At 39.3% G+C, this 12026-nt stretch overlaps 1 long non-coding RNA gene across 3 annotated transcripts in view; it reads right to left on the reverse strand.

Moving 5' to 3' along the window:
• LOC136794842 (uncharacterized) overlaps positions 1–12026 on the reverse strand; it is a 110698-nt gene that overhangs the window by 81501 nt on the left and 17171 nt on the right. For all 3 annotated transcript variants that reach the window (XR_010842170.1, XR_010842169.1, XR_010842168.1), the window contains exon 3: positions 1409–1470. This is a non-coding gene — a long non-coding RNA (uncharacterized lncRNA). The remainder of the gene's footprint in view (positions 1–1408; positions 1471–12026) is intronic.

Raw genomic sequence — 12026 nt, forward strand, 5'->3', positions numbered from 1 at the left:
TCACCTTGCTGTACAGTAGAAACTAACACAACACTGTAAAGCAACTATACTCCAATAAAAATTTTAAAACAAAAACCCTTCAGAGGCCAGCAAGAACAAGGAAGAGAACTGCCCACATGATTTTCAGAAATGTCAACCTGAGAGGCATACCTGCCAGATATCATTAATCAGGACTGGGAAACTCATGGCCTGGCCACTAATTTGGCAGATCAGGTCTATCTGACTTGGTCCTTGGGATTCCTCTTCCTACCTAGAGTCCATGGCTACTAACTTGATCATACAGCCAAGTCTCCCAACCCTACCTCAATGCTGGGGCTGCTGCCTCTCCTACTGCTGAAGGTCTCCCTCCCCAGCACTCCTCAGAGGGCTCAGAAGAAACAGAATCAACAGGATCAGCGGATTCCATGAGACCTCTTATCTACACTCTTGCTCAGACCAAAAGACCCTTTTCATTAACTCTTCCAGGAGTTAATGAACTCTTCCCTGGCCTTCCTGGGTGACTGACTCCCAGGCTGAAGTAAGAGTCAATTCTCTCTGGTCCCTGGATCAATATACCTACCTAATAACACACACATATTTTAGTATGTGTACTATACTATATATACTATGTTTAAATTTTATTTATTTTTGGCTGCGTTTTTGGTCTTCGTTGCTGAACACGGGCTTTTCTCTGGTTGCGGCGAGCGGGGGCTACTCTGTTGTGGTGTGTGGGCTTCTCATTGCCGTGGCTTCTCTTGTTGCGGAGCACGGGCTCTAGGTGCGGGGGCTTCAGTAGTTGTGGCACGTGGGCTCAGTAGTTGTGGCTCGCAGGCTCTAGAGTGCAGGCTCAGTAGTTGTGGCACACGGGCTTAGTTGCTCCGCGGCACATGGGATCTTCCCAGACGAAGGATCGAACCGGTGTCCCTGCATTGGCAGGCGGATTCTTAACCACTGTGCCACCAGGGAAGTCCCTATACTTAAACTTTTAATTTTTGTTATACTCTTAATATCGTTAATAATTTAATAGTGTAATTATACATATGTGTACTTGTCTTCCATCTTAGACTATGAGCTTCTTGAGTGCAGGGAATAGATCTGGCTCATCCCACTGGCTAGCACAGTGCCTGCTTCCTAGCAGACAGTAAATGGGGGCTGAACTGTTCTGATTTCATAAGGAAGAACAAAACTATAAATTTTCAAAGGTGGTTTGTTCATTGTTAAGGCCCAAACGAATGTGTAACATCAGAAGTACAGTTTTAACAGAACAGTAAGGTTGTCTAATTGTTGTATTTCAGGTAGGCCCCCGCCACCAGGCCCCCCAAAATACCTTAGTAAAATTATTTTATAATTAAAATAATTAAAAGAAAACTTTTATATTTTCTTATGTAACGTTACACTATTCAGGAAGGCATGTCAAAACCCACATCACCTTTGGTAGGATTCCAGCAGATAACCCTTCGCAATTCTAATCAACATCCCTTTCATCTTCATCTAAAAAACAAAACAAAACAAAACAAACAACAAAAACGAGGTGAAAAGTTAAAATAGAATAATATTGCTGTGTACACAATTTTTTTTTCTCCCTTCCCACTGTTTTTCTCCTCAATGTACGCAATTGGTAATTAAATATATTTCTGCTGGTCTTGTGGCCATATGCCTACAATATGTAAAAATACATTTGCTCTTTTTTTTCCCCTCCATTCCTTTTGTTCCCAGTGCTGACTGCTGTCAGAGTGAACGGTCCAGATTCCCGTGTGCTGGTATCCATGGGCTCTGTCTTGCCAAGCTGCCAGTCTGGAGCGTCACACCTTACTGCCTTTAAAGATTGCCCTGCAGAGATAGAGGGAAATGGCAATTTTTACATGATGCAGTCTGGCGACCCAGGAGATTTGAAGTCAGAACTGGTGCCAAGATTTACCCAGGAGAGCAAGCAGAGGCAAAAACAGAGAACCTGGGCCAAAAGGAAAAAAAAAAAAGAAGAAGAAAAAAGAAGAGGAAGGCTGAGGGCTGGGGAAACCATAGTCAGCTCTCCTGGGGGGGGGTTCTCTCAAAAGGCCAGAACTTAAGGCCACTGACTGGGTGATGGCCCTGTTATTAGGAGTGTGTGGGTTCTAAAGAAAGTCAAAGGGAAGAGGTCGGCTTTTTTTGCATGCCCTAAATTGTAGTAGATTGCAGAATGTAAATGAGACAATTATTACACCAACGCTCATCAAGCTGGGCTGGAAAGACTTCAATAGCCTGATGAATATGCATGCAAATTTGTTAATTAAGTTAATTATTCTGCTGAAAATTCATTTGTCTTCCAAGGACATTTTCCCAATGATTTTAACATGCTAGCGCCATTAGTCATGCTCCATGCTATTTAACATTATTTTTTGTCCACTTTCGTTACCCCACCTTTTTTTAAAAAAATATTTTAAAGTTTTAAAAACAGTTGATTCGTTCTTTTAATTGACCCCTGCAACACTGGAAGATGCCTAGAGCCAGGTCGGTAGGCATTCTCAGAAGCACATTTCAATTCAATATTTCCTTGATATATAAAATGTCTGCAAAATGTCACATTGGTGGGGAGGAGAAGGGCTCTATCTGGGATCATTAAAGCTAGCATTTGAATCGTTCTCCATACTGACTGTAAGAGGTAATCTGTCCCTGCTGTGGGCGATTTTCCCAGCTCTGAGTGTGACTTGATACATGGGTTTACCTTGCTGTGGGAAGTGCAGTGATTCCAACCTCCTCTGTCCTCGCACTGCAAGGCAAGACCCAGTGAACATGGGTGTTCAAACAGGAACCAGTCCTGTGATACTTTCCTGTCACCCATGAGGGCCCAAACCTGTTACCATGGCAACAAAGGGGAATAGTGTGTTTAAAATCACATTGAAATGGCAACTTGAGATATTTGAAAGAAACAGTCAAGTTTAATTTTGTTAAAAATTAGCCCAAAAAAGGCAGTATAGTGTTTTTTTTTAAAACGGCATGTTATTTTACTGGGTAAACCAGTTTTATTTAATCAAGGCCTTCATCGTGGGCCTTAAAATTAGAATCTTTGAGGGTTGGGTGAGCTTTATTCAACCAGATTCTTGATCTTCAGGCACACAGACGCACATGAAGCAGCCTATACAAATCTTCTAAAAATCTATGTACAGAGATTATAGCTCCCCATCTCAACTCAAACATCTGAACATGAGGTCTGATAGATGCAAGTGTTCTTAGTGGGATGGTAACACAGAATATTTGAAATCAAGGGTATTCCAGAAAATCAGAGGAATATGGTTGCTCACATACACTAGGTAATCATATTTTAAAAAGAAAGATTAATCTATGCAACACTCCAGGGGGCTGCCACACTCAGGCTTAAAGGCTTAAAGTCATTTATTTTCTTTAGAAAGAAGGTAAATTCAGATTCTCTCCACCCTTCAGTCATCCTAAAAGAAACTCTCCAATATGGTTCAGGTTACAACCTGTATCTTCACAGTTAGGGTTGACCAGACTAGCTTGGAGCCAGGCTAAAGGAAAGGGGATTAAATAACAAAGACAACAAGATTTAATTGAAAGAGTTAAAGACAAATTAATTGGCGTTCTATCTCTATCAAGCCATTCGTATATATTTTATACAGTATGAATGGCACTGTGTGTCACATAGATCGTAAACCAATTAAAATGATACCTCTAATTTCTATAATTCCATCTGTTTTAGAAGGTTTAATTAGCGAAGTTACAAAAGCCAAATATATTTGAATATTTTGAAAGCAGGCTGAACAGGAAAAACTGAAAAGTTTCCATAAACATTTAACCACACAGCCATGTACATTTCACGAGAATATACTTCAGAATAAAATATGAAGTTTTCTTAATTTTACCAACAATAAACACATGCGAAGAAAATTATGATCATGTTAGGCTGTGTAAATTAATTCCGTTTTTTTTTTTTTTCTGTTTTTCCTCTAACTTCCAGAATGATTTCTTCTGATGAAAATCCCATTCCTGTCATTTAATCTCAGTTGTGGGCCCAAAGAAGCAACAGTTAGATAAAACTAACATTATTGAACACTCTCCCTTAAGTATTCTTTCCACAGGCTTATAAGAGATGTTTGCCATTTTACAAGTGGAAGGGAATCTTTTCCAGAGATATTCAAAAACACTTTTCAGCCTGCCAGTAACCTATTTTTGAGAAATAGAAGTATAGGGAAGTTATGTCATCTTTAAATATTGAACACAAAATCCAAAGCTACAGTAAAGTACTCCACCCATTTTTCCACTATTAACGGAAAATATGATTTTGAATTTTTTAAATAATGGGTCAGTATATAAGACCTTGCTGTATTCTTTGGTTTGGATGCTGTGCTGAGCAGCTGTGCGTTGTTTCGGGCCTCATATGGCCGCGTCACCTATGACTGACAGAGTGACGGGGACAGCGTGACGTACAATATTCTCTCTTATCAAAATGTTCGCCTTACCATGGTTGTGACTCAGTGGGTGTCCAGCTCTGTGTTTCCTTTCTACTGGATTTCTGACATATAACAAGGTGTAATTAATTTTTTTATATGCTTGTCTTTTTCATTACCAGAAATATGGTGAGCATAGTTTATTATTAATTCTGCTTCTGGTCCATACCAACTGAACGAACTACTTTTGCTTCCATTTGTATTGTATACTGTCAACTGGGAAAAAATGGCTAATAAAGGGAAAGGGAAATCAAACTTGATTGTGTCAAGAGTATACATCCTGCTGGAAAACCACCCGTTATTGAGGATCTACTACATGACACGTATTTTATGTGCATCATCTCTTTAACCCTTGCATCAACCATCCAAGAAAAGTATAGCCTCATCTGACAAGTGAATGAAGCAAAATCCAAAGAAATTCAGTCCCTTGCTCAAGTAATAAAAAAGAAAGAAATGAAAAATTCCAATAAGCAAAAGCAGCAGGAACAAGATTTGGAACCAGAAAACATATTCAGATTCTTTGTTTTACCCCAAAGCTTTTAAGTATTCTAAATGTACCTAGCTACCATTACCACTCTTTAAAAGCTCACCTTGGAAGGCCGGAATACATCCAACACCTAACATTTTTATTATGCAGCAGCATTTACTTTAATCACAAAATACTATCTGGACTTCCTATCTTTATTTCATTTAACTGTATTGCATTAAGTTTTACTCTCTATGGACTTCCTATCTTTAAAAGGATTATCTTTGCCACTTTGATGTACTTTGAATTTAAAAAAAGATGGGAAGTTTCCCAAGAAAGAGGTTAAATAGATTTTGTTTGTAAACAGTTCAACAGTTGTGAGAGGCTTCTGTTATTTTTTGCCTCACCTGCACTTCTCTTTCTTTGGATCTGTACTTCCTCCCCACCTGCCACTGTCTTCAGGAGACCCAACTCCCCAGCCTGCCCTTTTCAGAGTCCTGAAGAGGGGGCTGATATGTATATCAGAGGAAAGAGGTTCTTTCTCCTTCTAAAATGATGACCCTCCATAAGGGTCTATGGAGCTACAGGGGCCATCTTTGTTTCTGTGATGAGTGTGCTCTTTCCTGATAAAATCCTTCATACTGAGAAGTAGGGGAGAAAGACAGAGATGGAGAGAGAGAGGGCGAGAGTCAGAAAGTTAATGTTAAAATTAATGCTCACTGCTGGTGGGAATGTAAATTGATACAGCCACTATGGAGAACAGTATGGAGGTTCCTTAAAAAACTACAAATAGAACTACCATACGACCCAGCGATCCCACTACTGGGCATATACCCTGAGGAAACCATAATTTAAAGAGTCACGTACCACAATATTCATTGCAGCTCTATTTACAATAGCCAGGAGATGGAAGCAACTTAAGTGTCCATCATCGGATGAATGGATAAAGAAGATGTGTCACATATATACAATGGAATGTTACTCAGCCATAAAAAGAAATGAAACTGAGTTATTTGTAGTGAGGTGGATGGACCTAGAGTCTCTCCTACAGAGTGAAGTAAGTCAGAAAGAGAAAAACAAATACCGTATGCTAACATATATATATGGAATCTAAGAAAGAAAAAAAAAGGTCATGAAGAACCTAGGGGTAAGATGGGAATAAAGACACAGACCTACTAGAGAATGGACTTGAGGATATGGGGAGAGGCAAGGGTAAGCTGTGACAAAGTGAGAGAGTGGCATGGACATATATACACTACCAAACGTAAAATAGATAGCTAGTGGGAAGCAGCCGCATAGCACAGGGAGATCAGCTCAGTGCTTTGTGACCACCTAGAGGGGTGGGATAGGGAGGGTTGGAGGGAGGGAGACGCAAGAGGGAAGAGATATGGGAACATATGTGTGTGTATGGCTGATTCACTTTGTTGTAAAGCACAAACTAACGCACCATTGTAAAGCAATTATACTCCAGTAAGGATGTTAAAAAAAAAATTAATGCTCAGCTTGTCTGAAACTTCTCAGTGACAGGCGCCTAAAAGTTCTCTCTCTCTCTCTCTCTCTCTCTCTCTCAAGCTACTTTGAGTTGGCTAATTATCCTAATATAGGCATTTGTAAAAGTCAGAAGCAATATTATGTACCAATTGCACCAATTTATATTTCTTAATTCTGCAGGCTTTTTATGCAAATTTTCCAAGGGCAAACATGGATCAATATCTCAAAAGATCCATATATGCTGATTTTAAAAGGAAGGGTACTCCACTAGCCCATCTTTAATTATCTATGTCATTTTTAGTCATTGATCTGTATCTACCAAATATTTCAGTAGTCCTGAGGAATCTTCCATCCACCACAGGCAATGTATCAATTTGTAATTCTATGCCAGAATTGAGTTTCCATATTAGAGAGACTGGCCATGAGACAAAACTACATTTTTTTATAGTCCTCGCCCGTTCTGTAACGCTTTGAATATGACATTTGGCAATACTCATTGTGAAATGCTAGTCAGATAATTCAGACCTAAGAATACACTTTGTGACAGAATACACATCAGCTAGTTAGTTAGTTGGTTGGTGTAACTAACGCTAACGATGTGCAAAATCCTGGCTAAAAGTCTTCATGTTTCTCAGTAGCTTAAAGAAAGTTCAATTTATTTTCTTTTCATCTTAAAAAAAGTATTACGTATCTCTTACGTGCATGATACTGTGTTGAGTGTTGATGGGATGTGCATAGTCACGTCATGGAGGAAATGTGAACCCTGCCCTCTCATATTAAGAATAAATTTGGAAAGTTATGATATGTACACAAAAAAGTGAGACATGCTGCAAAGATAGGTGTTAGCGACTGAATAGTGTCTGTTGAAGCCCCAATCCCTAGTACCTCAGAATTTAACTGTATTTGGAGACAGTTTCTTTAAAGGGGCAATTAAGTTAAAATGAGGTGATTTGGGCAGACCCTAACCCAATATGACTGCTGTCCTTTTAAGAGAAGGAGATTAGGACACTGACACACACAGAGGGAAGACCACGTGAAGACACAGGGAGAAGACCGCCATGCCTAGGCCAAGGAAAAAGGCCTCAATCCTGCCAACACCTTAATCTCAGACTTCTAGGCCTCCAGATTTGGCAGAAAATAAATTTCTATTGTTTAAGTCCCCCAGTCTTTGTACTTTGTTTTGGCAGCTCTGGTAAACTAATGAGATAGATAAAAGAAAAACGAAAACTATGTGGATTCAGGGAACTGGAAGCATCCTTCCAGCTGGGAGCCTTGGCGAAAGCTTTATCTAGGTGGCTTCTGTAATGGCGTTTGGAGTAGAAAATGGCCATACGTAGTTGGAGAAGCTAGGTGTTTATCACAGTGGGAAGAGCATGTCAAGCGCATGGCTGCAGAAAGTAGGAGAAAAGACCAAAAGTGTACGTTAAGGCCAAATTGCGAGCCTGGATTTTAGGCTGAATGCAAAGGAAAGCCACTGAAATACCTTGGCGGCACTGTAACAAAATCAGAATTGTGCTTGAAAAAGATTAATCTGGAAGTCAGGTAATAATCAGTTGGAAGAGGAAAGCGTTTTGAGTTGGGGCAGAAGAGCTGGCAACCCAATGCAGTAGAGCAGAGTAAGGGTCAGAAAAGACAGACACTGAAGAAGAGGTAAAGTCACTGGGACTCAGCAGATGGCTTTGCTATCGGAGGCAAGGGGTAGAAAAAGAACTGAAGAGCTGAAAGACAGCCAGGAGGTTCTGCTTGGGGTCTGGGAAGATGAGACGATAGAATTGACTACAGAAATAGGAAGAGAGTAGAAAAACAGGTCTAGGGCATCCCTGGTAGAGCAGTGGTTAAGAATCCGCCTGCCAGTGCAGGGAACACAGGTTCGAACCCTGGTCCGGGAAGCTCCCACAGGCCGCTGGGCAACTAAGCCTGTGCACCACAACTACTGAGCCTGTGCTCTAGAGCCCGCGAGCCACAACTACTGAGCCCGCATGCCACAACTACTGAAGCCCGCGCGCCTAGAGCCCGTGCTCCTCAACAAGAGAAGCCACCACAATGAGAAGCCCACGCACTGCAACGAAGAGTAGGCCCCGATCACTGCAACTAGAGAAAGTCCACGCACAGCAACGAAGACCCAGCACAGCCAAAAATAGACAAAATAAAAATAAATAAATAAACAAAAAAGAAAAACAGGTCTAGGAAGGATGATGACCAGTACAATTTTAGAGCTCCTGGGGACTGACAACTTTAAATGTGGTTGGAGATACAGAACTGTAGACATGTAAATCGGGATATATATATACACACAATATATATACATACATATTATATACACACAATCTTTGTTTGGAAATGTATATTATATTTGCTTTGGGGAAAGTTTGCTTATATATGCTTGGGACATTTACAGACTTAGAACTAAGGGTGAAGATACAAATTTTGGATCATCACTGAAGCCGTAAGAGGGGATTAAATTGCCAAGAGAAATAACAGAAAAACAGGAGAGGTTTGGGCAAAGGACACAGGGAGCATTTAAGGAACAAGGGTTAGAAGAGAAGTAAATGGTGCATTCTTTGGAGAGGCAAGAGAAGAGCTTTTACTTGTTGGAAAACCTCTGTTCAGCCACTGTAGTTGTCCCAGAAACTTGAAAAAAATTCCTTCCATTTAAATAATTAAAATTTTCAAGGGAACAGATGAAAGGATTCCCCCTGTTTTAGACAATAAAGTAGATCCATTTTTACTTGCATTATCAGAAGAAGACACAGGAATCTTAATTTCTTCTTAGCTACAGTGAATCTAAATAAAAGTTTCAAAAATCAAAGAACTTAGTGGCTACTAGCTATTGCTAGCCTCAAAATTTCCTTTAAGGAAAATAAATGTATTTTCGTAAAATATGAAGAAAAAAATCAAATACAGCTACATAGAGTATTGGTCCTAGAAGTGATCCAATCTAACCTCTTTTTCCCAGGAAGCAGTAGAATTTCAGTCAAAGAACTCAAGAGAGTTTACATTACTAAACACTGGTTTTTCATATTTCCATTGCATCAGTGATAGAACATTGATACAAACATCAAAGCCATAAAACTATTCTTGCTGGTACATTGCATGGCCTCTTCTTTCTGTTTCTCTCTGCACAAGGCTGACCTGCAACACTTGTGTTTAAATATCCCTGGTTACAGCCACATGCAAGGACCACCCAGTGCCCACCTGATCTGCTGAGGGAAGAAGGGCAGAATCTATCCCAACATACAAATGTGGTTGCCAGGGCTCACAGTTGTGACCCCACAGGAGGTGATGCTTATTGAAAGGATGGGCTGAGAAGGGTCCCCAAAAGATGACTTCCTCCTTGATAAGAGAACTATCTTTAAACTCTTCCTTTTCATTCCCCAAGGCCCTGAGCTTGAAAGAGATAATGATACTTTATATAAGTGGATTTATGAGCAGTTGTAAGCTTTATAGAGTATTGAACCTTCTGTGCATTTTTGGCTACTGTAGAATAGAGGCTCCCTAACATACTTCCTGAGTGTCTGTTTATATAATATCCAGAAATAATTAACTAACCAATAAGATATCAATTTAATAAATTGAGTTTATTATTCCTATTGCAACATCTTTGCTGTTAATATCTATCAATCATTTGCCAACAACTACTTGATTGGCATTTTGAATAAACCTTTAAAGAATTTATAAATTATGGATTTATAGGAAACACAGAGCATATAATGCAGTTGAAGAAAATTTATCATTATTTCTCTTTTGTAAATGGAAAATCAATCGTTAGGAAACATCAAAGGTTTTATTTGCTTGGTCAAATCAATTCACAACCATTGATCTGAGAGTGTCTGTATATCTCCTTCCAAATAGGATTTGAGAGCTACTATCAACAGATAGTGTACATTCAATATGTTTATTATAGAAATAGAAAATCAGAGTCATGACTAGTGAAACAAGGAAAACATGAAATAGTGACAAACTTCCACAGAAAAAACAGAAAGCTAGCCTTTCTTCTATATTGCAGTAAATGCAAACACATTACCCCCAAATATGGCACTTGGCATATTGAATATTTAAAGCTGAAGAAGTTGGAGAAAACAGCAGAAGGAGGAAAGTCCCTTTGACTTTCCTCCCACCCTGCTTCCCTGAAACAGGTCATAAACCTTCATGTGAGACATCCCTTCCCTACACCTGGAAGAAAGGAGAGCATCCTTATCTTTGAAGACAAAGGACACAGTGTCCTAACAAACGGGTCTTGCTAAGTTTCCCCCAGTTTGCTACGCTTGCTTCTTACTCCATAACCTATATCATATCTCTGCATGACTGCCCACTCCGCATCAAACCCAGCATAAAAGTTCTCAAGTCAAACTGTTTCTTCGCGTCTTCATTTCCTTATGAAGGTTTCCATGTCAGGTAAAACTTAAACTTGGTGAATTTTCGTACTTTTCTCTGTTAATCTGTCTTTGTTAATTTAATGTTCAGACTCAGCCAGAGACCCTAAGAGGGTCGAGGAAAACTTTTTCCTCCCCTATAAAACCATCAAGCAAGGAGAAGTAAGGCTCAAAATATATTCGCTGGTGTTAAATTATACAACTATGCTGACCATCTCAGGAATCTGGTTAAAGGAGTTTGAAAGAATTTTCTTTCCACCTGCTTCATAGGGCATAATACTAGTGCTTTCAGCAGCCTCCTTCTATATGAAGCATCAATTATTAGATGGGACATCATAATCATCATAACATATTTCATTGCAACATTTCCTCCCATATAAAGCCTTTCTGCATGCTTTATGTCAAGAAAGGATTGTTATTTTTGGCAGTAATGTATCTTAAACGGAATTTGTATGAAACCATACTGTCTTTTTAAGCTATGTACAGACCATGTGGTGTTCCCAATATTAAATTTCCCATTAAAGAAATTGTCAACTTTGAACTTGAGGATATGTCTACAAGCATTGGTGACTCAAAGACATAGCTGTTTAACTATAGTGGTACAAGGTATTAATATGCATCTACAAAGACTAATTTTAGTTACTTTTTTTTATCACAAGTGCATTGATGTTGCAACAATAAAATGGTGAAAAGGCTGCCACAGATGCTATTTGCATTGGGGCTGGAGGTGGGTAATTGGGTCAATTGAGTTCATATATTAAAGAATTGTCTGCTGGCTATTGTGTTGGCTGTCACAGTCTGTCTCAATCAAGCACAACTGCAGATCTCCAGAAAGCTGTACTGATCAAAATAAAAATCTACATTTTATTTAGGTTCAAAGGGCTGGTGCTAATATCAACTACATTTGATCACCAAGTGTGTGATAGTTGAGTATTCAGGTTTACTGTCCTGCAGCTTGCTAAAATAAAAAAGTCTTGGTCTCTGGAAATACAGACAGGTCTGATTATTTGTCTCAGTTTGAGAACAAAAAGTGATGTTGAAGGAATGAATGTTTATTTGATGATGTCCCATCTCTGAATAAAAAGAAAAAAACAATCAACAACCAATATATAAAAATAGTTGAACCCCATCACACAAATTTCTGACTTCCATAATCAATCCACATTTCCTAAAGACACGCATGTTTTTCCTCACTGTCGATTTAAATGGCTCAAAAAATGACATCGCAATGGACAGACTCCCTTGTTAGAGGAAACAATTACTTGGTAGTATAGG

Source organism: Kogia breviceps, chromosome 9, assembly GCF_026419965.1.
Source record: "Kogia breviceps isolate mKogBre1 chromosome 9, mKogBre1 haplotype 1, whole genome shotgun sequence".
In the NCBI taxonomy this organism is placed as follows: domain Eukaryota; kingdom Metazoa; phylum Chordata; class Mammalia; order Artiodactyla; family Physeteridae; genus Kogia; species Kogia breviceps.